General features: G+C 47.2%; 1 protein-coding gene across 1 annotated transcript in view; it reads right to left on the bottom strand.

The window, feature by feature from the left end:
* Positions 1–22,827, bottom strand: part of TMEM108 (transmembrane protein 108) — a 748,210-nt gene extending 725,383 nt beyond the window's left edge. The window contains exon 1 of the mRNA XM_078664438.1: positions 22,710–22,827. The gene's annotated coding sequence lies outside the window, so the exon portion shown is untranslated. The remainder of the gene's footprint in view (positions 1–22,709) is intronic.
* Positions 22,828–23,569: the final 742 nt, after the last annotated feature.

Raw genomic sequence — 23,569 nt, 5'->3', positions numbered from 1 at the left:
CCATCACCACCCCCTATTGTACCGCTTTGGCCGCCATAAGTGTGGCAGGGTATGCTCAGACGTGAGTCCCTTGCTCACTCTGCCACTGGATTCAAGCAAGCCGGGCTGAAGGCGGCTGGAATGCCAGAAAGTGGTCCTCGGAAGCTTGTTTCCGGTCCAGGGAAGGCATGGCTTGGCAGTTCGGGCTGGACTGTTCCCATGAGGCACACGGTCAGACTGATTTGCATATAGCCATGTCTGAACTGGGGTGGCAGAGTGGGCTAAAGAACGGTGATGGATCAAACCCAGATCTTTTGACTGGGTGTGAGTGTTTGATTGGTTCAGATGCTCCGTCCATCACCACCCCCTTTTGTACCGCCTTGATAGCTTGAGCCATGCTATATTTAATTCATTTTATGCTGACTACCTGTCTTTTTCTTTGCATTTTAGTATAAAGGACCCCAAAATTGGAGGTGAGTCAGTCGGTTTGCTCCAACTCTTGTCAGTTTGTCTCTTGATTTGGACTTGAAACATTTTACTCTGAGACTTGAATTCATGTCAGGCTAGAGTTGCCAGCTTTTTGTTGTTATCCTCCTTAAAAAAAACAGTGGCCAGGCCAGTAAAAATCGCCCAAGATGGCAACCCTATATCAGACTCTCTGCTCTATTTGATTGAGCCTTATGCTAATTCCTTATATTGATTTGCTATGGATTTTGACTAATTGTTGATTTTGCTTTCTGTATTATACTTTAATTGTTTAATAAACCTTCATGATTTCTAAAGGTTTCCTGGTGTCAAGGAGTCTTATTTATTTGCTGTCGAACCGCCCCACGGACACATTGCCTCATATGCTCCTGAGGACAACACGTTCACCGATACTGCATTGGCGCTTTAACTTAGAATGTCTGATACAATAGTGTCAACGCCATTTTGCATTGATTACATTTGTAAATCTTCAGATATAGGATGTAATGAACCTGCAGGTTCAGTTTGCCAAATTGCTTGCACTTTTTAGGCTGCATGTGGCAAAGTCACCTGGGTATGTCCCAAGTAAGTAGTGACCCCATTCAGAAAGCTAATCACACGTAGTAACAAATAGATTGATGCTTTCCAACTTCTGCTGCCTCCAACTGGATCATAAATTAAGGGAAGAAGAAAATTGGGGCCGAAAATAGTAATAAAATATTCTATAGCTTTCCAGTTGCGGAATACAAGTTCCCTAGTCTTAATTCCACCTCATGCCTCTTTCTTACACCACTGCACATTTCCTGTCTCTTTATCCCCCACTTGCAGGCTATTTTTAATCCTTGTTTTTTTCTTCTTTATTCACATTTTTCACTATTTTTCCTTAATTAGTTGTTTTCATTATTCTGTCTTTCTCTCTTGTTCTGCTTTAAAGTCTGATGAAAGGTAAGCCCCATCTCCAGAAGGGAGTGCCAGTGTCCGCCACTTGGACAAATTAAACTCTAGTTAATCGCTAAAGTAAAAAAAGTAAAAAAATAGCAACTTGTAAGTACAAACAAAAATGGCGGCAAGAGTCCTTCACTAATAGCCGCACAAATGATCCATTGTTAGCCCCACACTGCAGGAGGCATCTTCCAACCCAAGAAAGCCCAACAGCATCTATGCACAAAACACCTGCATCCTAGGGGACAAATGAGATCCAGTTTCACACGCGCCCTAAAATAAACATTGATTTGTGGCACAATTATACCATGAGAAGCTATGATTTTCTTCCCTGTTTGATTTATTGTAGATGAAAAGGCACCAGTAGAGTTAGAGAAGGATATTTTTCCTCTGCTTCCTTTATTGGTCCTCAGCTCAGTAATTATGTAATGAAACTCCATACTGTGCTTGTTATTGCTATGGAGTTAGTCATTGCCAAAGATCAGGCGTCTGAGCCTTTGTTGTAACAGTAGGCTATACATTAAGCTCTGTAATGCATAGCCTTGTACAGTAAGGCACTATTTACAACTGCATCTCCTCTGCTGTCTTTCCCTAGTGGCCTCATTTACTATGGAGCTAAATTTCGCTGTAATGCCCAAATGCAGGCTTAACATTACTACTGGCTATTAACACTGGATTTCAACAGGACATAAAGATGTGAACCAACAAAGAAGTAATAAAAACGTAGCTGATCCTCTACTGCATATTTAGCTTCATTTTGTATTGATCGTTAGGGGGGAACAGCGTTTACAACGCAACTTTTACAACGAAGTACCTTTACGACGCAACCATTACAACGCAACTTTTACAACGACTTGCGCTGGGGGGCGCTCTAGGATAGGGAATAGTTTTAATTTACTATCTAACACCTTCCCTAGTGTCCACGGGGACTGGAGTTGGAATAGTAAATTAAACTATTCACTATCCAGCGCCCCCCAACGCAAGTCGTTGTAACAACTTGCGTTGTAAAACTTGCGTCGTAAAGGCATGCGTTGTAAAAGCATGCGTTGTAACGACGTACATCCATCGTTAGGACCAACAAAATGCTGCTGGCAACTGAACAGAAACATCTATTGATAGTGTGGTATTACCCCATGTATACAAATAAGATTTGAAGGCAAAGATATGCAGGAACCTGAATTCTGCACAAATATATATACCAAAGTTTAATTATTGTGGGATTATAAATGAGGCCACATTAGGTCAGGAAATTGTTTCTACACGTGGTAATGTCAACTGAATAAGTGTCAATATTATCAGCCAATCACTGTTCAGTATGTGAGACACACATCAATGGAAGACCGACCCACGTGGCAGCATCTGATTTCATGGATATTTGTAGAGTGCTTCAATCCAAAGATGTTCATGTGCCTTAGAGTTTGACAGGAGGGCCCTGTTTCAAGGCTTTCACAATGCATGTCAGGCACAAAAAATGAAAATCGGTGTATTTTGAGATTTTTGGGGGATGTAAGTTGGCCCTTTTTTTGTTCGAAGGAAAAGGTTGCAGGTGCACCTTGTTGACTTGTTGCTCATGGGTTTAGCCAGGGTCTCGTTGTCAGTTAAGCCCAATCTTGCATATAATTCACAGATTTTGTAGTATGAAACTCTAGAGATTTGGCCAATTGAGTGAGACTGGACCTGGTGGGATTTAGAACTGATGATACAATTTGGGCAAATAACAAGGTGGGTGGAGACCAGCTCTCTTGGCTCTGACTGGTAATTGGTCTAATCAGTAGTCACTGAAGATTAGCTATGGTGATACTACCATGCAATGTTGGTCAGCGATGGCCCAAATTAGGCTAAGGGAGGCCTGATCCATGCCTGAGTTTCAGGAGTATAAGAAAGAGTTCCACTGATATACATTGCATTAACCCCTTCGACGCTCATGACGAGCTGAGCTCGTCATGAACCACGGGATTTTAAAAAAGTCAGCGCACAGCGGGAAAACGCGTAGCGCGCATGGAGTTAAACAGTTTCTCACTTGAATACCACTAAACTCAGGAATGGGTCCTTCTCCTCCCCTCCAAGGCCTACTAAGGACATGTCTGCATCATATTCAAATCAAAGGTCATTTGTGTAGCACTAGAGACGCAGAAGGAATGCACAAAAGAGCACTTATTCTGAACACAACAGCATGTAGAGCACCTTCCTGGTAATTTCCGCTGTCACTTTCCTGGTTTGTTCGCAGTAACTGGCCACTGGCACAGACGCTTGCCATAAAGAGGCACATTCAGTAGAGCAGCCCGGTTGACCTTTGACAAGGACACAGTTGATGCATGGTTCTTCATTCAACATCACCAATCATTCTTGGAACACGATGCATCAAGAACCCGTTAAGCCACTGTCATTCACGCTGAATACAGTAGAGTGTGACGCATCGCTTTTCACAGACTCTACCGTCTATCCCACTCCCAAAAATGACACCTCAAGGCTTTTCTGCACATTGGCGGTGTCACAGCATCAAAAGATATGACTATGATTGAGAAAGGCATCGCCATGGACCATTCCCATCGGATACCAAAGATGAGACGCTAATGGCCGTCCAATGCCACCGTGACCGCGGCATGCTCTCGGAAAGTCAGACAAAACTGCAAGGATTCCTAACTCGCGGTTTAGGGATCCTCCTCGTTAAATGTTCAGCAGGGGGCTTGAGGGATTTAGCATGCCTTGAGTAACACATTCTACAGTATATGTCTCTTTTTCTTAGTTCAAGTAAAGGTTTATTGAAAAATGTAAGTGGTCAGAAAAAACAATACTTGGTACAGACAATCATATACCGATGCATAGTAAACAGAAAAGGATACTTAAGGGTTCTATAGATATACAAAAGTCTTCAAGGTAATAATAATATTACTTAGGAAATGATATGAATACACTCAAAGGTTCATAAATATTGCAAATAGTAGTATATATAAAAAAAATACAATTGAAAGGGTATAATAGGGAGTGATAAATGGAACATAATAATGTAGAAACAAACAGTAGGAAGTCAGGGAGACTTGGTAACTGCTTGCATTGAAGGAGCTGGGGAAGAAGTGTTTTTTGTTGTTATATTTACAGTATATGTCTCTTAACACAAAAAAGACAGTAGTTCCAGTAACCTTTTTGCTCATAAATATAAGGATTACCATGTTAGCTGGGCATATGTGCTTTAGAAAGGTAAAATAACTACAGCCAATCATACAATGATACCTATATTGTGCTAATGCCTACCTGAGGTCTCAGATTTCAGCGCCAGATAGATTTCTTGATCAGTTATCTTCATAAACTAGAGCAAGGGACTTGCGTGATACCGTAAAATGTACTCAAAATATGTTTTAGCTTAAAAAGATGACAACCGTGGAAGTCAGATATAGTATTCTCCTCAATACAAATGTTCTGTTAATGTCAATAAGAGGAGGATCCAATTGTTGCAATACGTTGAGGATTATTCATAGTTTGGTGGGTGCAGGGAATTTGCTAAACATTGGCAAATGTCCTGTCAGTCCTTTTAGAGCATATGATGCCCCCCTGTGCGCACTCCAAATTGGGCGAAGAGGGCATCACCAAATTTTGAGCAATATCCCCCAATCTCCTGTCTTTATATTTCTATAGCATATTAATAGCTCTTGCATAAAGCCAGGAAAGTGTGTCTCTTACTATGGGTGGTTTGTGGTAAATAAATAATTAATTACCGGTACTATTTTTGAATACAGTGAATAAAACAGATAGCTCAATAAATAAGAGACAGGATTCGAGGTATCTTGAGTCTACAGGCTTTAATCAGGCATAAGGGAAGGGACAGGAACGGGATAGCCTGTACGGAAATAGTATGGATGGCAGCTGCCGGGGAAAATGGGAATCGAGGAATTGGGGGTGGGTCACTTTTAGTAACAGTGCACAGTATATATACTAAAACAATTACATTACATTCAAACATGTTTCTTTACCGCTTGTAGTATTCACTATTTTATGGCCAATACCAAGCATGTAAAGAGTTAGCAGTGTCTTTTTAATTGGATGTTGTTTTAGCCCTTCTTCCTCTGTTAATGTGCGCGCATGGATTGGTAAGATTGATGCTGCAGCTATTTCAATATGTCTTTAAAGCAGTATGTTCACCATATTTGTGCATTCATTGTATGTATTTCTAAAGTGCATTTTGACTTTTAAATATTAACTTGCAAGTGTTCTGCTACTTTGATTTTCTTGGTTAGTCAGTAATAATAGTCTCTAGATTATTCAACGAGTTGTGCATTCCAGGTATACCTTAGCATATGTCTGTGAACTTCCAGATGACTCCACAGGCGCACATCTTTAACTGTCAGCCCATTAGGGCTATTGCTTATATTGTGACGGAGTTTGCATGTGCTCTGCACCAGCACTTGTTTAAGAGAGTACACCACATGGTGCCTCTTTAAGCCTATTTTTGAGCAGAGCATGTTCTATATTTAGCAATTCCAGCTTCTAAAAAGTGGTAAAACTAGCACTTCACTAGCACTCGGCGTGACCTGTAATAGTTCAAAATGCCACACCTTTTTCAGTTATTTACAACAAGGGGTGGTGATGGACAGAGTCTCTGAATTAAGCAGAGTACTCTCACCCAGTCAAGAGATCAGGGCTAGATCCAACACCGTTTTTTAGCTCATTGCACCATCCCAGTTTCAGAACCTGGCTGTATGCAAATTAGTCTGTCCCTGGCCCAGTGCATCATGGGAACAGGGCAGACCAGACTACAAAAGCCAATTCTTACACTGGGAAGGAAACAAGCTTCCGGGGACCGGTTTCTGGCATTACAGCCGTCTTCGGCCCGGCTTGCTTGAATCCTGATGGTGCAATGAGCAAGGGACTCACATCTGAGTATACCCTTCCACGCTTAGGGTGGACAAAATTATTTACAACAATGGGTGGTGATGGACACCTTTTTCAGTGTCTTAGGGCCATATGTATCAAAATGTAGTTTTGCGATTCTCAAACAGCGATTTTTTGCGAATCGCTATTTGAGAATCGCAAAACGCGATGTAAACCTTTTGCGAATCCTACATATTCCCAACTAAGGAATACCTCCCCTTTCATTCATATGGGCCTATGGGGAGACATTCGCAATTTGCGAGTACCCATTAGGTACTCGCAAATAGCAAATGCAATTTCAAGGATGCAAGGGTGTCAAAAGGACACCCTGTTGCACCCCTGAAATACACATGGGTGCAGATGTAGCATACATACATACTGTAAGGGCATGTATGTGCGCCACATGGCACTTTGAAAAATGCAAAAAAGTGAATTTTCCAAAGAAAGTGCAAATTACCACCAACTTGAAGTTGGTGGTAATTTGTGATTCCCTAAGCCAATATCGCATAGCCTGGGTGCTTACTACATTGCATTTAAGGAATCGCAGTTTGCGATTCCTTAAATGCAATCGCAAAATATGGAATCGCAATTTTTGCGATTCCTTGTTTTGCGAGTGGGTTTTTGTGTGATACATTGCAATGCTAAATTGCGATCGCAAACGCTTAAATTCGTTTGCGATCGGAATTTGGCTTGATACATATGGCCCTTAGTAGCTAAGGCTGGCACTGGCATTCGGCAGCAGTGGCAGGAGATGTGGGTGCTGACATTTGCCGTATAATACCTTGTGCCCAGTGTTGGAATTGGGGGTTGCCCAAGTCTCAAAGGGGGTAGCATGGCATCAAGCGGGCAGGCCAAACTTGGAGGACATGTGAAGCACTCACGCAGTACCCTCAGTCAACACACCAGGCACACCACAAAAGAGGCAGGACACCAATTTGAGTTGGAAAAAGATACGTCATTTAGTAGGGTTTCCAACCTGCAAGTCAAAAATGCATTAACAGTGTCATCATAACACGGCGCCAACTGGCACCAGAGCCAAGTATTTCAGAGGGGGAATTATTTACATAGGAACAAAAAGGGTTTGAGTCCATAGTCCATAGCTGTAAGGAAAAAGGATGGTTAATAAAACATTAGACCTGGGGCCAATCTGGCGGGGCCAACTCAGGCTCTCATCCTTAGGGGGTTGGCTGAAAAATGTAAGTTACAACATTATGCATAAATACACCTCATGCATTATAACGCCAATCCCCACCCCTGTAAGGGAAAAACAGAGCATCACAGCACATTTAATATTAGACAGGAGCACCTATCATGAATCAACATGGCTGGCTCATCAATCTGGTACATAAACAAGGGCCTGGAATAACATCAGGCCAACCCATTGAACAACCTAGGCGGAACATACATCGCCCAGCATAGATATCAGGTAGGGGCCCTACTTCTGGACCAGGAGCACCTGTACGAAAACAGCAAGGCTTCCTCTACCATAAACCCTGGAGAATCAACATCAGGGTGTACACAACAGCCCACCCTTATTACTTCTAGACTCCCTTAGACATTTCCTTGCCCAGACTTCCTCTCTAACTGGGGACCCCAGGACAACCCATAAGGTAGGTACCTAAATTTGCAATGAGGGGGAATAAGACTCTCTCTACCCCAGAATATGCAATAAGGGCAGTTGGTGTCAGGAAAGTTAGGGCAGTTCAACAAATCTGGAGCCCAAGTCACAGGTGCCTTCCGCAAAACGGGGCGCCTGTCAAGGCGACACGGTCCCAGGGGCGGGCACCGGCAATGTACCCCGTTGCCCCCCTTCCACCAACTTAAGACAAGCCCCACTCACCGGGCTCAGTAGGTCCTGCGGGGCGTCCTTTGGGGTCTCCTCTGCAGGGGGGAACCAGGCACCGACAATGTGCCTCGAGTCGCAGGATTCCCCGGTGATCTGCGCCGGTCACTTGGGCCCACAAGGCCTCACTCAGGCCTTAGCGCCGCAATCGGGGCTCCCTCTTCACTATGGGGGCCCCGTTACACAACTCCTGCTGACTTCTGGCCTCCTCTAGGCTCCGCCCCTTTCTTAGGGTCCCGGGGCTCTCCACCGTAGGGACCAGGCCTCCTTTCCAGGGGGGGGGGCAGGCACCGACAATGTGCCTCGAGGCCCCTCCCTCCCTGTGGCATCACTCGGGCCCCCCCTCTCCTCTCGGGGGCTCGAGGGGGGGTTCACTGCATCTCGGGGCAGCCACACTCGCCTCACCCGGGGTTTCAGCACTGCCTCAAGGAGGCCTCCGGGGAGACACGCGGTGTCTAGGCCCTTGTGGGGGAGAAGCCTGCCTGGCTTTCCCCCCTCCTTACACGGCTTCCGCCGTTCACTCGGGGCTCCCTCGTCCTCCTGGGAGCCCCACCGGCACTCTGCTCCGGCCGCCTCAGGTCGAGAGGCGGGGCTGGCACCGACAGTGTGCCCCGGCCCCGCCTACTTCACCGGCCCCTCGCGTGGGGGCACAGACCGGCGGGGTAGGCTCCCGCTCCGGTCACTCAATCCTCGGGGCTCCCCCCTCGTCCACGGGGGCCCCGCTCCAGCGCTTCACCCGGGTCCCCCTCCTACCTCACGGGGACCCGGGGCTGGGATTCCGCTTCTCCTGGCCTTCCCGGCCGTCAGCCAATCCCTGCGCGGCCTTTACAGGTCACGGCCGCGCAGGCCAATCAGTGCGCGACGGGGGCGGGCCGATGACGCGGCCGGGCCCCCGTCATGTGACGGGAGAACCTGACGGCCTCAGGGCCTAGCGCGGCTCTTTCTTCACTTCGGCGGCCCTCTCCTCACACCGGGGGCCGCCGCAACGGTATCCACAACGGTGGGGGTCCCTTAAAGGCGGCACCGGGCCGCGGTGGTGATTCCCAGCGGCGGTAAGGGGTAGGCTCCCTTGTAATTAATTAATAATAAGGCGGACAGCGCGCTGACACGAGGGTAGGCTCCTCAGCGCTGTTTCTCCTCGCAGTTTCCTCAGCCCACACAGCGCGATTCTCCTCAGAAGATGGCGCTATTTACAGCGCACTGCTCTTCAGAGCTTCACCACACAGTGCTATGCAGGGCACAGTTCGAGTACCTAGCGCTTCTCAATTATAGCGCTTGACAGGCAGTGCCTACAAGGGGGTGACAGTTCCTAGGAGCCTACTCTTCCCCAGATGGCGCTTGATAGGCAGTCCAGGGGCAGTCTAATAGACTCAGTTCCTTGAGGGCACACTCCTCCTCAGAATAGCGCTTGCCGGGCAGTACCTCACAAGGGCAACAGTTCCTTCAGGCAGCTCCTCACGACCCAGTACTCCCACAGGGTCACAGCTTCAGCAGGGGGAGTGGACAATCCTATTTCTCACCTCCTGGGCGCTTCTTCATTGTAGCGCTGGCGTAACTCCCGGTTCCCACAGTGTCAGGGACCTGGGTAGGGGCCCTCCCTTGTCAGGGGCCCATGGGGACAGCAGAGGGGGGGGTCATAGGGGTGCAGGGCCCAGCTCACAGGCCCATGTGGCGGTAGCACCTCACAGCAGGTCCCCTCTCTTCCTTGTCCCAGCGCTGACTGACTCTCTGGTGACACTTCTCCCTATTTATACCCTCCTCCCAGGCAGTGCCAGGACCTTCTAGAATGTTGGCACATCTAGCCTAAACTGGTTCTAGGGGAGGGGGTGAGCACCCTGGGTGCCAGGCTTTCCCTCCAAAACTAGGGGTAGCTGGGTAATATTATCTAGTCCGCTGACCTATGTCAGTCCAGTGGCAAAACCCAGGGCCATGGCATCCATTTTAAATACAATACTTTTCAGTCAGGTACAGTTTTAAAATGGGGGTGCAGTTTGAAAATGGGGGATTTTACAAGTGCTCACATTATGTCAGGTAATTACATTTTCACAAGGTGTCTCACACCACTCATGGCCTATACAGGTTTAATCCCATGGGGGAGACAATCCAGATAAGGGGGTCAACAGCGAAAAATTTTGGGGGGAAAAGGCCAAGTCCAACACGACTCCCCCCCAGCCAAAAGCCAGGGTAGACATATCAATGCCTCGATGGGCTTCCCTGCTTGGGGCGGTAAAAGGTGGACGCAGGCCTGCAACTACAGGAGCACCTGCAGTCTCTCCTCCACTCTGGAACCCAATGGTTCTCTTTCGCAACCCTCCCTTCACCAACAAAACCACCCCACTGGTGTTCCCTAGTGGGATGTTTCTCCTTCCTAGAGTGGGAGGCTCTAGCCTCAGGCTTGTAATTCCCTTGGACCACTCTCCTCTCTCCAAATTGCCACTGGTCCACCCATCTGGGGTCTACACCCTCAGACTGACCAGCCCTTAGGGGCGAGGCTCTCCTCCCCCTACTTCTCCTCCAAGGGTTCCTCCATCTCCTACGCTGGGGGACACCCTCACACAACTCTCTCCCCAACCTGGAGCCAAAACCCACAGGCTGAACCGGTGACAGGGGCGAGTCCTCCCTCTCCCTGCACCCCCTCCCAGAGTTCCGCACCCTCCTAACTGGAGTAGTACCCCTGGGAGTCACTTCCGGGGGGACTCTGGTTACAGAGGTCCCTCCCACCAGGGCAGGCAAACCCTGTCCCTGGCCACCCAACCCAGGGTCTGCGCCCTGTGGCTGAGCCGGTGACAGAGAAGAGACCTTCCTCCCTCTGCACCCCCTCCCAGAGTTCCGCACCCTCCCACTGGGAGTAGTACCCCTGGGAGTCAAATTGGTAGGGACCTGAATTACAGGTACCCCACCCTCCAGGTCAGGCAACCCCTCAACCTGGAACCCCAGTCCAGGATCTAAACCCTGTGACTGGTCAGACCCCCGAACCACTGGAGCTCCAATTAATGATGCTCCGGGTCCTCCTGACATGAGGGGATCCTTTCCTCTGGATGACGCATCGGGACAGCCTAGTCTCCCAACCTGGGGTTCTCTTAAAGAACACTCCAGGCCCGGTGACCACAGCTGGGGCATCTCGGGACACCTCCCCGTCTCACTCCCTTCAGGATCACTTCCCTCAGCCTTCCCAGACGCTCTGGCACTTACCCAGAGGTCTGCCTCCCGTGCAAGTTCCCTGGGGTCTGAGAACCCGCACCACAACAGATGGTGACGCAGTCTTGGGAAACAACTCCTCAGCATGTGCTCCCGGATAACGGCATGGCACAGCCCTTCCCAATCCTCCACTGCTCTCCTCACCACCCAATCCTCCAGTACAGTCCAACACTCCTCCTCGAACTCTCCCCAGGACTGATGGAACAGCTTTCCCCTGCCCCTAAACACTAACCCGTCCTCCTCTTCCGGGGAATCAGGCACAGTCTCTTGGGCTTCGGGAGTGGGACTCCTTGCACTGGACCTACACTCGCTGCCACCACTGGATCCCACCCTCTTCGGTGAATCCAGACTCCTAAAACCACTCTCAGGGGACAACCTACCCACCTGAGCTGATCTCTCCCTGGCGAAGGCCCTCTCCGCCTCCGCCATCCTCTCCAGCGCTAGGACTTTTTCAGTCTCTAGTCGCTGCTCTTCTACCCTCAGCTGCGCTAAGCCCTCGGCATGCCTGAGCTTTGCCAGCGCCAGCTGATACTCCCTCTCTTCTCTCCTATCTACCCACTCTTCTGGGGACAGGGAAAGGGATGGGGCAGTGCCCCCGGGACTGGACCCAGTGCGAGACTCCCTATCCTCGGTGTCCTCCACAGCTACTGGCGTCTCTGCCCTGCTAGACTCTTCCTCCTCCTCATCCGAGCAATTACCTCCCAGGGTTCTGGATGGGGAGCCCTCTCTCTGGTCTCTAACCCACTGACCCTTCAAAACTTCAGGGGGGTAGTCAGACAAGTCCCCATTAATCTCTAAGGGCTCTCCCCTCTTGAGGGCCTCATAGAGAAACAAATTCCTCCTAATGTTCCCTACTGGGGGTATCCCTCTCTCCAGGAGGAAGTCTATCACCTCCTGTTCGGTGTACTCCATCAGTTCCACTTCCTGGTAAATCAACCCCATCGTGGCGAGGTACACCCGGGACACACCCTCCCAGTGGAACAAGGGGACAATTCAGAATACTCTTCAGGAGGAAGCAATCAAAAACAATATTCAAACAATAATCCCCACCACAAGGCTCTACTTGTGGTGTAACCTGTGGTCGCTGTGGTACTGCGCAAACACAAGTCCTATCCCACCGCTCTGTCACCAAATGTTGGAATTGGGGGTTGCCCAAGTCTCAAAGGGGGTAGCATGGCATCAAGCGGGCAGGCCAAACTTGGAGGACATGTGAAGCACTCACGCAGTACCCTCAGTCAACACACCAGGCACACCACAAAAGAGGCAGGACACCAATTTGAGTTGGAAAAAGATACGTCATTTAGTAGGGTTTCCAACCTGCAAGTCAAAAATGCATTAACAGTGTCATCATAACACGGCGCCAACTGGCACCAGAGCCAAGTATTTCAGAGGGGGAATTATTTACATAGGAACAAAAAGGGTTTGAGTCCATAGTCCATAGCTGTAAGGAAAAAGGATGGTTAATAAAACATTAGACCTGGGGCCAATCTGGCGGGGCCAACTCAGGCTCTCATCCTTAGGGGGTTGGCTGAAAAATGTAAGTTACAACATTATGCATAAATACACCTCATGCATTATAACGCCAATCCCCACCCCTGTAAGGGAAAAACAGAGCATCACAGCACATTTAATATTAGACAGGAGCACCTATCATGAATCAACATGGCTGGCTCATCAATCTGGTACATAAACAAGGGCCTGGAATAACATCAGGCCAACCCATTGAACAACCTAGGCGGAACATACATCGCCCAGCATAGATATCAGGTAGGGGCCCTACTTCTGGACCAGGAGCACCTGTACGAAAACAGCAAGGCTTCCTCTACCATAAACCCTGGAGAATCAACATCAGGGTGTACACAACAGCCCACCCTTATTACTTCTAGACTCCCTTAGACATTTCCTTGCCCAGACTTCCTCTCTAACTGGGGACCCCAGGACAACCCATAAGGTAGGTACCTAAATTTGCAATGAGGGGGAATAAGACTCTCTCTACCCCAGAATATGCAATAAGGGCAGTTGGTGTCAGGAAAGTTAGGGCAGTTCAACAAATCTGGAGCCCAAGTCACAGGTGCCTTCCGCAAAACGGGGCGCCTGTCAAGGCGACACGGTCCCAGGGGCGGGCACCGGCAATGTACCCCGTTGCCCCCCTTCCACCAACTTAAGACAAGCCCCACTCACCGGGCTCAGTAGGTCCTGCGGGGCGTCCTTTGGGGTCTCCTCTGCAGGGGGGAACCAGGCACCGACAATGTGCCTCGAGTCGCAGGATTCCCCGGTGATCTGCGCCGGTCACTTGGGCCCACAAGGCCTCACTCAGGCCTTAGCGCCGCAATCGGGGCTCCCTCTTCACTATGGGGGCCCCGTTACACAACTCCTGCTGACTTCTGGCCTCCTCTAGGCTCCGCCCCTTTCTTAGGGTCCCGGGGCTCTCCACCGTAGGGACCAGGCCTCCTTTCCAGGGGGGGGGGGCAGGCACCGACAATGTGCCTCGAGGCCCCTCCCTCCCTGTGGCATCACTCGGGCCCCCCCTCTCCTCTCGGGGGCTCGAGGGGGGGTTCACTGCATCTCGGGGCAGCCACACTCGCCTCACCCGGGGTTTCAGCACTGCCTCAAGGAGGCCTCCGGGGAGACATGCGGTGTCTAGGCCCTTGTGGGGGAGAAGCCTGCCTGGCTTTCCCCCCTCCTTACACGGCTTCCGCCGTTCACTCGGGGCTCCCTCGTCCTCCTGGGAGCCCCACCGGCACTCTGCTCCGGCCGCCTCAGGTCGAGAGGCGGGGCTGGCACCGACAGTGTACCCCGGCCCCGCCTACTTCACCGGCCCCTCGCGTGGGGGCACAGACCGGCGGGGTAGGCTCCCGCTCCGGTCACTCAATCCTCGGGGCTCCCCCCTCGTCCACGGGGGCCCCGCTCCAGCGCTTCACCCGGGTCCCCCTCCTACCTCACGGGGACCCGGGGCTGGGATTCCGCTTCTCCTGGCCTTCCCGGCCGTCAGCCAATCCCTGCGCGGCCTTTACAGGTCACGGCCGCGCAGGCCAATCAGTGCGCGACGGGGGCGGGCCGATGACGCGGCCGGGCCCCCGTCATGTGACGGGAGAACCTGACGGCCTCAGGGCCTAGCGCGGCTCTTTCTTCACTTCGGCGGCCCTCTCCTCACACCGGGGGCCGCCGCAACGGTATCCACAACGGTGGGGGTCCCTTAAAGGCGGCACCGGGCCGCGGTGGTGATTCCCAGCGGCGGTAAGGGGTAGGCTCCCTTGTAATTAATTAATAATAAGGCGGACAGCGCGCTGACACGAGGGTAGGCTCCTCAGCGCTGTTTCTCCTCGCAGTTTCCTCAGCCCACACAGCGCGATTCTCCTCAGAAGATGGCGCTATTTACAGCGCACTGCTCTTCAGCGCTTCACCACACAGTGCTATGCAGGGCACAGTTCGAGTACCTAGCGCTTCTCAATTATAGCGCTTGACAGGCAGTGCCTACAAGGGGGTGACAGTTCCTAGGAGCCTACTCTTCCCCAGATGGCGCTTGATAGGCAGTCCAGGGGCAGTCTAATAGACTCAGTTCCTTGAGGGCACACTCCTCCTCAGAATAGCGCTTGCCGGGCAGTACCTCACAAGGGCAACAGTTCCTTCAGGCAGCTCCTCACGACCCAGTACTCCCACAGGGTCACAGCTTCAGCAGGGGGAGTGGACAATCCTATTTCTCACCTCCTGGGCGCTTCTTCATTGTAGCGCTGGCGTAACTCCCGGTTCCCACAGTGTCAGGGACCTGGGTAGGGGCCCTCCCTTGTCAGGGGCCCATGGGGACAGCAGAGGGGGGGGTCATAGGGGTGCAGGGCCCAGCTCACAGGCCCATGTGGCGGTAGCACCTCACAGCAGGTCCCCTCTCTTCCTTGTCCCAGCGCTGACTGACTCTCTGGTGACACTTCTCCCTATTTATACCCTCCTCCCAGGCAGTGCCAGGACCTTCTAGAATGTTGGCACATCTAGCCTAAACTGGTTCTAGGGGAGGGGGTGAGCACCCTGGGTGCCAGGCTTTCCCTCCAAAACTAGGGGTAGCTGGGTAATATTATCTAGTCCGCTGACCTATGTCAGTCCAGTGGCAAAACCCAGGGCCATGGCATCCATTTTAAATACAATACTTTTCAGTCAGGTACAGTTTTAAAATGGGGGTGCAGTTTGAAAATGGGGGATTTTACAAGTGCTCACATTATGTCAGGTAATTACATTTTCACAAGGTGTCTCACACCACTCATGGCCTATACAGGTTTAATCCCATGGGGGAGACAATCCAGATAAGGGGGTCAAAAGCGAAAAATTTTGGGGGGAAAAGGCCAAGTCCAACACCCAGCTACTTATATTTTAAAAAATTAAGCACTGATTAGGGGAGACATTCTGGAGTATATTTTCCTGTTTTGGGCCACCTGGAAAAGCCTGACGTCTCCAGACAGGCAACAAGAGAAATGACCCACCCATGGTGGAAACAACGTACAATGCGTCAAGGCCACTACCTTTTTTTTTTATACTATAAACAAACTCCTGGTGTGTACGTTTTTTTAGTGAAAAATAAAAAGCTTTGCCAAGCGAGTGCATTAAACACTTTAGTGCCTTCAGCATATGCTGAATACATGGAGAGCCAAACCTGCCTGGTGGGATCTCTAAGTATGGTGGCCATCCATGTGCAAGGGAGTGGAGGCCACATTCTTCACTGAAATGCTGGAACAACAGGCCTCCTGCCAAACTCCAGATCTGCCCTAAATGTTTTTCCTAAGTAGCTGTACTTTAAAATTAGGTAAAATATTATTTAACCAACTATCCACATCAACAGCGAATAATATAGCCTTATAGCCCTCTGTAGCCGGCTATACCGTCTATTAAAGGCCTGCTCCAGCATTAAAGGCCCGAGCCGAAGGAGAGGGCCTTTAACAAGGGAGCGGGACTTTAATAGCCGGTATAACCAAGCTACGAAGGGCTATAAATAAGGCTATTAGAACATTCTGCCACTAGAGGGCAGAATGTTCTAACAAATAAAACAAAGGCCTCTTGGAGCCCGAGGGTATTTAAATCCCTTGGGGCTCCGAGAGGCCTTTGTGAAAACAACATTGGAATGTTGCTTTGCGGGCCTTTACAGGCCCATAGAAGCTTGGAGCACTCCATTGTCTGCAATAGAGTGCTCCACATTCCAATGTTCTAATACATATTAGAGTGTTTACAAGTATTATTGCTTAATTAACTGCTAACAGCTTGAAGCTCCACTAATAACAATGGTTACATTACCCTTCTGTTAATCTCATTGCAACAAGGATGTGGCAGAGCAGTGTTCAAAGCAGAATCAGAGCTGGTCTCAGCAGACTAAGCATTATCCAGGATGTTGCCTCAGTCTCACTATCTGAGAACTCATGTACATATGTCAATCTTATTAAAGTTAGTCGCGAGATCCCATGACAGCACCAATACATATATCAGAAGGGTGTTTTGAGCACTTTCAGAGATCAAGCAAAAATAATACATTTGAAATCAGACATGCTTGGCCTACTACTATAATTTACTGCTCAAATAACATCAGGCCGCCAGAGCAATTTAAACTAAATGAAACAACCATAAAACCATCGGATTGACGACTTTGATGCACAGCTCAGGGCATGGTGTTTGTTGGGTGTTATTATTATTTCTGTCCCCTGTTCTCTCTAATGTTTTCAATAGGTGTCGGCAAGCAGGGGAGGCACAAGCGAGCAGTGAGTGAGAGCTCATCCCTATGTCCAATCCTCTTTAAAATATATCTAAGCCCACTTCTGACACGCAGCAAATCCCACGACATTAGGTTTGTAAACTATTCCGATGACACACAACTAATTCTTTCATTAGACAACAATAGGCACACTTCATTGGAAGGATTCCATATTTGTACAAGAGAGATGACAAGTTAGTTGAACAACAATTCATTACAATTCACTGGAGAGAAAATTGAATTTTTATGTTGCTCATCCTCCAAAGATCCTTACACACTCCTGAACAATTTGTGGCCTTGGACAAACAAGGACAACTTAGAGACATCACTGTCAGTGTATAATCTAGGAGTATATGTTGAGGACAAGTTCTTCATGGAGACACATGTCAACAATATAGCAGCCACATGTTTCAGGTTTACCCCGGAGCCTCAGGGAAATCAGAGCTAGAGGTTCAGAATACCATCCTTAGCAGAATCGATTATTGTAATGCGCTGCTACTCGGCGCACCAGATTATCTAACAAAAAGATTATGGCCATATGTATCAAGAAGTCATTTTGTGATTCTCAAATAGCGATTTTTTGCGAATCGCTATTTGAGAATCACAAAATGCTATGTATGTAGGATTTGCAATAAATTTTGCGGATCCTACATATTCCTTAATTGCGAATCGCAAATTGCGATTCACAATTAAGGAATACCTCCCCATTCATTCCAATGGGCCTAGAGGCCCATAGGAATGACTGGGAAGACTTTCTCAATTTACGATTAGCAATTAGCGAATCGCAAATCGAGAATGCAATTTCAAGGGTGCAGGGGTGTCAAAAGGACACCCTGTTGCACCCCTGAAATAAGCATGTGTGCACATGTGGTGCACATACATGCCCGAAGGGCATGTATGTGCTTTACATTGCACTTTGAAAACTGCAAAAAAGTGAATTTTTCAAAGAAATCGTAAATTACCACCAACTTGAAGTTGGTGGTAATTTGCGATTCCTTAAGGCCAAATTGCACTTTTTTGGTGCTTCTTACATTGCATTTAAGGAATCGCAAAGTTTGCGATTCCTTAAATTCAATCGCAAAATAAGGAATCGCAAATTTTGTGATTCCTTATTTTGCCTTAATACATACCATTTGGCAAAATTGCATTCCCAAACGCCGAAATTCGAATGCAATTTTGCTTGATACATATGGCCAAAAATAGGGTAAAAACTGCAGCGGCAAATTTTGCACTGGATAAACCCAGATATGCCTCGCCCTCATGCACCCATAGGGAACTGCACTGGCTCCCAGTAAAAGAAAGGATCACTTTTAAATCATTATGTATGGTTTTTAAAGCAATAAAAGAAACAGGACCTAAACTGATACAAAGAAAATTAAAACACTACATTTCCAATGCGGATCCTACGTGCTCAGTGAGGGCAGCTCATCTGTGGAATAAGCTGCCAACCTCTCTTGGAGCCAGTAAGAGCCTTGTGCACTTCAGGAAAGATCTGAAAAACTGGCTATTGCCTAAACAGTCAGCTCTATATCAGGAAAACGAACTTACAGCCAGATTCATCATAGTAAAATCGTCTCGCAAAGGGCCAGATTCTGAGAATCTGGCCCTTTGCGAGCGCTATTTTTGCATTTGGGATTCATCATCCCAAATGCAAAAATCGCTAATCTGGAACTCGCTAAATTGCGATGAATTGCATTTAAGGAATCTCAATTTGCGATTCCTTAAATGCAATTCATGAACCATTAGAAAATTGCGAATTCGCAATCTGGGGCCGCTATTTACAGCGAAGTATAACTACGTCGTAAATAGCGAAAACTTAGAAAAATGCACTTTAGTGCATTTTTCTAAGTTGTATGTTACACACACACATGTCCTTTGGACATGTGTGTGCGCAACACCAGTGTACATGACCATTTCAGGGGTGCTACATGGTTTCCTTTGGACACCCTGGCACCCTTGAAATCGCTTCCTTATTTGCGATTCGCTAATTGCTAATCGCAAATAAGGAATGACTCCCCATTCATTCCTATGAGCCTTTAGGCCCATAGGAATGAATAGGAAAGCCATTCCTTATTTGCGATTAGCAATTTGCAAATCGGAAATAAGGAAGCAGTAGAAATCGCAAAAAATATTGCGATTTCTACATGCATCCCGTTTTGCGAGTCTTTAATAGCGATTCCTTAATAATCGCTATTAAGGACTCGCAAAACACGACTTTGATGAATCTGGGGGTTAAAGATGTATCATAAAGAGGGAGGAAAATGTCTCTGTTGTTGACCCCGCAAGGTTGACAATGCACCATGATACCTGTGAGGTGAAATCTGTGCTTTAAAAATGTAATTAATAAAAAAAAGCTTCACTCATGCTTAATTAATGCAAGTTACCACCAAATATTCAATACAGATCTATATCACATTCACGCATTAAAATTTGTAAATAGCAAAGGATTTTAACTGACTAGTTCACCTTATGGAATTCAACCCCTGGTGGCAGGCACACAGGCATAGAGTCCATATATATTGATGGACACAAAGAGGCAGTAGACTGAAACAGAAATGGCCTTGCTTCTGGAGGAAATAGAAACCACAAAGATAGCAAAGCCTCTTTTTGCACGGGGCTCCGAAAATCCTTGCCCCGAGCTACTGACGCATTTGGTGCAGCTGAAAGAGCTAATTTGCTTACATTTATGTCAATTCTAATCAAATCATTAGCTAAAGTTTTCAGAGTTTAGTATCTATTTAAGGTGGATTTGTTAAGGAGCAGATGTTTCCTAGAGTAAAGGGCAGCTAGGCACTGCATACTCCTCAAAGCTGGTCACTCCCCCCCCCCCCAGCACAACCTAGTTTGAGGGGACAGGCTTCCATGCCGGCACAAAACACTTTACAGATATACCCAGCCCTGCAGCCTACAGCCACACATATGTAAGTACATGTGAATTGTGGGATGATCATAGACCTGTATACAGGCCACTACTGCTGAGATTCCAGATTGGCCAGTTTCTATCCTAGGTATTTCTTGTCCGGTCATCTGGCAGCTAACAAACAACTGCCCTTGTGGTCTTTGTGCTGCTTCATTAGAAATCAGCAAGTTGCAAAACAGTATTTGTCATGTATGTAACATGTAACAGTGAAGATAATATTCCGTCAGACTTGGAATTTCAACAGCACAGTCTCTTACACAGTTGCATGTCCATATTCAGACTGCAAACAAACTTTTACTGTTCAAAAATATATATATTTATGCACTAAAGATACATAAAATACATACATACCTATGGCTTATACCCATGTACACAATTATACAATTCTTACTTCTGCAAATAGCTCATTAATCTCTAGAGCACTACAAGAAGTATCTTATTCAGCAGAGAAGGAGACAGAGAAATGCCCAGAAAATAGCAGAAATCTCTGAATCTACCGGAAAACTGAATCGATTACTACAAATGTTTTTTTCATGTTTTCAACTCTTCTTCTTTTTTCAGAGGAACCTCTCTAATTCCATCCCTACCGTCTTTCCTCCCACAACTTTGTAGGTCACTGTGGTGCAACTTTTCTTCTGCTACAATACATGTTTTTCTGGTTTTCTAAGTAATGTTTATGAAGTTAAAGGTGTCTTATTTGTACCATAATGATTACCACGCCAAGAGGCCACCTAAAAGCCAGAAATGTGACTTTCTAAATACAGCATAAAAAGTGACTTCCACGCCATCAATATATCAATTAACAGTAACCAACAAGAACAGTTCCAATTCCGTTTTACACATAAAGTACCCAAAGACTTATATTTGGTGGTTAAGAGTAGAGTGGGCTTCTGAGAATGATTCCTAGAGACAAGATCAGAATTACAACTCAGTGGGTGATGTCACTTCGCACCAGCCTACACCCTTCTTTCTGTGTCCAGAATTTTGAGTCTTTAAAGCCACATGCTGGTTCTCTCATGCACATTAGCCAACCTGTTCACTGCTATTGTTGCTTACATAAACAAATCATCTTCCTTTGTCCATTTTAGTAGTGTCCTTCCCATAGCAGAATACAACGTAGGCTATTTTTGACCCTACAAGACAGCCCAAACTGCAGGCCTGCTCCAATGGTTGGTTGTTCCTAGTCCCACTGGGTTTGCCTCAATTTACTTCATTAACATTCATTTCCACCATTGGACAATGTTGAAGATGACAAACTACATTCTTCCCTTGGTCTCTCTTTACTTGATTAAATCATGGCCTAACTCCTTCAACATCATTTATCTCAATTCAATTCAAATCTTTATTCGGCAGCATTGTGGCAGCCATAAACGTTATTCACGAACAGAAAATGATAAAAACATTTTACATCATAACAATTTGATTTGACCAATACATTAAATGCCTCAGCTAGATAGATAAAATATCTCGTACAGTACCAAATTGCAGCAGCATATCTCATCAGTACTTCGAAGTTCGTGCCCGCGTGGCCACCTTTAAAAATGTGTCCACATTAAAAGACACTTCATCATTATGTAAAAGTAATAAGAATCTAAGAGCGGGTCTGCATTGATTTAAGCCCTAACAGTACTTCTTTAAAATAGGGGTTAGAAACAACTTGAAATATTGCAAGTAAAATTTGCAGAAAAAGATCAAATGAAGCATAGTGTGTTGAGAAACATCTTCACACAGTCAAAATATGGAATCAAGATTCTTATCTCAATTATCTACTTCATTATGCAACTAACAACTTTTGACATAAGATTTTGGGAGAATCACCTGACACACTGATAGTTGACCAATATCACTGAGCCCCAAACGGAAAGACATAGTACTTTGCTGCCCTTTGGCTGGAAGTTTCATAAGGTCCTTAATATCGCTTCTATTGCTAATCTACCTTCTGGCCAAAATGTAACGCTGATTCCCTCTATGAGTTTTAGGGGCAATCATCCCTCTTGAATTTTTAACAATAGCAAAATCATGATTCAAGCTAAGGATGAGAATTTGGAATTATTTGAGTCCATTTTTTGGTGCTCCTTAATTTTGTTCTAAAACCCTGATCGCCTCAAATCTTTCTACTCTGGAATATGTCTTGGCTGGTGTCTCTCTTCCTCGATTGCCGCTTTGAACATTTCCCTTTCCCCATCATGCACCCTTTTCCTGTGGACCACCCCCTCATGAGTTGTTCCAAGCAGCTCTAAGGAGACTGGCAATGCTGTCCTTATGCATTCTCGCACCTCTTCCTACAATTCAAAGGCTCAGATTTTTCACTCAAACTATCTTCCTCTCCCCACCTAATTTGGCTCCCCCCAAATCTCCTTTTTTTGAATATTGCTAAGACCTTCTCTCAGACCTTATGGACCAGGCCCCCTCTGCTCATACATTTCCTCTTCATCAATTCAGTTTTCAAATTCCTCACAGCCCTATATTACTTAATACTTACACTTCTTGAAGCACATCTAATGCAGAAAACATCTACCTAGAATTTCACTGGAATAGCATGCCTCCATAGTAATAGCTCAAGGATTGAATGTGTCTGATGCTGTAGCACTTAAAGTAGAATATAAAGTCCACAGTGCACTGTGAGTTAATAGAGTACCACACAAGGTATGAAAAGTACCTGTACAACAATACCTCACAGCACAATGTTATTTTGCACTGTCAACCTACACAGGATCAGAATCATCCGCTGGTGCCCCCAGCACCCTCTGACGACCCCACTCAGCTCTTACCTAAGCGTAGGATGCGAAGAAGCCGGCAAGCATGGTAGCGCTCCCACGGTCCATTGGGGTTATGCTCTTTTTTTCCTTAGATGTGTCCTTGCATCCCTGGCTGTGGCTGCCGGGAGCTGAAATCATGGAAGAGAGCTGAATTACTTGGAGCAGGTAACCAGAGTATCTATAACTCAGTATTTCTGACCTCTGTTACTCATTCTCCCTTTGATTACAATCACCAAATAGCTGCCATGTGTACTGTATTTAGTCATGTGCTTATAACCGCTAGCGTAAACCTGCTCATGGAACTACAAAATACTAAACATGCAATGCTTAGTGCTTGTCCAATGGCATTTACAGCAACATCCACTTTCCCAATCTAAATCAATTTGACATAAAATGTTTACATATATATAAGCACAGCAGTGCTTAATTTGAGCTGCTGTTTTCCGGTGCTTGGCACCAGCACTTAATTGTCAACAGGAGGCTTGTGACAGTCTGCCACAAGGTAGGTTGTTGAAAATGACAATGTATATGTACATAAGCGGCGATCATTTGTGTTCACTGTACCCCTTGTTGTAAGCAGAACAGATATCGCTAAACACTGACTGTATTATCCCGCCAGCATAGACCCATGCACACGTACACGACAGCCATTTTAGGCACCATGGCCTCTCTGCCCATTTGTTCCCGGCACCCCTACCCCCGCAGCACACTGCTCATGCATCGGCCACAAGACCCTCTCCCTCTGCGTGACCCTGCTCTAAAAGTAGCCCTCCTGCTTGACCCACACCCCCCATTTCCTCCCAAGAACACCCTTCCCCTCAGCTGACAACCCCCCCCCCGGCTGCACTTGGCCTCTCGACCCGGTCCCAAGT

Source organism: Lissotriton helveticus, chromosome 10, assembly GCF_964261635.1.
Source record: "Lissotriton helveticus chromosome 10, aLisHel1.1, whole genome shotgun sequence".
In the NCBI taxonomy this organism is placed as follows: Eukaryota; Metazoa; Chordata; class Amphibia; order Caudata; family Salamandridae; genus Lissotriton; species Lissotriton helveticus.
The sequence above is the reverse complement of the archived record's forward strand: the minus strand, read 5'-3'. Positions and strand labels throughout refer to the sequence as shown.